The sequence below is a fragment of the Rhea americana genome, unplaced genomic scaffold (assembly GCF_003343005.1).
Source record: "Rhea americana isolate MKP2758 unplaced genomic scaffold, rheAme1 scaffold_168, whole genome shotgun sequence".
NCBI lineage: Eukaryota > Metazoa > Chordata > Aves > Rheiformes > Rheidae > Rhea > Rhea americana.
Window position 1 is genome coordinate 1,203,370 of NW_028185794.1, and position 2,059 is coordinate 1,205,428.

Sequence of the window (2,059 nt, forward strand, 5' to 3'; positions counted from 1 at the left end):
CACACCACCCCCACAGCCTCCCTGCCACCGCCACAGCCTCCCTGAGGCCATCATAACATCCACACCACCGCCACAGCCTTCCTGCCACCGCCACGGCCTCCCTGAGGCCACCACGACATCTACCCACTGCCACAGCCTCCCTGCCACCGCCACAGCCTCCCTGAGCCCATCACGATGTCCACACCACCGCCACAGCCTCCCTGACACCATCATGGCCTCCCTGAGGCCATCACAACATCCACACCACCACCACAGCTTCCACGTCACCACCACAGCCTCCCTGAGGCCACCACAGCGTCCACACTACCACCATGGCCTCCCCGCCACCATCACGGCCTCCCTGAGTCCACCATGGCATCCACACCACCCACCACAGCCTCTCCACCACCACCAYGGCCTCCCCACCACTGCCACAGTGTCCACACCACCACCATAGCCTCCCTGCTGCCGTCACGGCCTCCTCGCCATCGCCGCAGCCTCCCCACCGCCACCACAGCATCCCCACCACCGCCACGGCCTCCACAAACGGGGCCGGACGGCACCGGGGAGGAGGCGCGTCATGGGAGACAGCGCTGAGCGCGCCCGGGGGTCTGTGTGCGGCTGCGTGTGCCCCCGCGGGGATGCGTGTGCGTGCACGGACGGCGAGAGGGGACGCGTGTTCCTGTGCCCAACCGTGCAGTGCCACACACATAGCAGCTCTGGCTGCTGCACGGAGCTTCCACGCTGCCCAGCACAGCAGGGYGTTAACTCTTAAGCCTACTGATGAACTGTGCCAGCGAAGAGAACAYGGGGCAGCAAGGCACGTCGCCATCGATGCCACCCCCCCTCGCCCTTCCGGCACCCCCGTCGTGGAGGCTCTCTCCACCCGCAGCACACACACATTTACAGAAGCGAGCGCGGCTCGGACGGCGGCTGCCGAATGCCGCTCGCTGTGCGCGGGGCGGCGCTCTGGGGACCGCCAGCGTCCCGCGGCACCTCCCGCCGCTGGGGAGGCGTCACTACCGTGCCGCTCCGCTCGGCAACAGCCTCTCGCCGCTGCCGCTGCCCTTCACGGGCAAGCCACGCGCGGGGAAAATTTATGGGGCCCGCGATTTACTCAGCCAACCGGCGGCGCTATCGATTTTTATTTAGGGGAATAATTAAATATTTATTTTCACTTTGTTAAGCTCGGGAGGTCGAAGCCCGCAGAAAGCGGAGCAGCGCACCGGCGGGAGAAAATCGATGCCTCGGCTTGCGGCCTCTGGAGCAGCTCCCGCGCCCGCGGGGCCGGGCCAGCCGGCGGCCGCGTTCGCGACGAAGTCACTCTTTGGTTCGGAGAAAGGAGGGGAGGAAATAATAATAATAATAATAATAATAATAATAATAATAATAGGAGGAAACACCGACAGGAGCCGGCGGCTGTGTTTCGAGCACCGAGAGCCGGGCTCGCACGCGGGCCACGGCCGCCCTGCGCCCCAGGGCGGTGGCGGCGGCAGCGCAGCGGGGCTCGTTAAAGATTGATGAGGCCGCGTTTCGCTCGGCCGCACGTCGCCGATCGATCTATTTGGTGTTATTTCAAATTGCTGCTCAATTTTTAACGGCTCCCCGCGGCGAGGCACCTGCCCCGCAGCTCGGCCCGTTTCGGGCGACGCAGCAACAGCCGAGCACCCGCTGGGCGCCTTCACCCCTACGCTCCGGCGTCGGCAAGGCGAGGGGCCGTGGCGACCGGGTGCCTCCGGCGTCTCACCCACCGGGGCGGCAGCGAGAGCAGCCCGGGGGCCGGTGCGCCCATCCTGGCCCGTGGCCGCCACTCGCTGCGGCCCTGGCGGGAAACCCAAAACCGGAGCAAATTCATTGGAAACTCCGGATCGGCGTTTGCAAGTCTCTCTCCCCCTCCCGCTTCAACCGCGAGTGAACCGTTCTGATTCGTTATGCTTTAATATTTACATTGCGTTGCAGCGGGGCAGGCGGGAGCCCGGCAGGGGCCCGCCGCAGCGGGCGTGGGGCAAAGCGAGCCCGCCCGAGCGTGGCGGGAGCCCATCGGAAAGGGGGCGGCGATGGGCGGCGGGCGCGCGCGGCC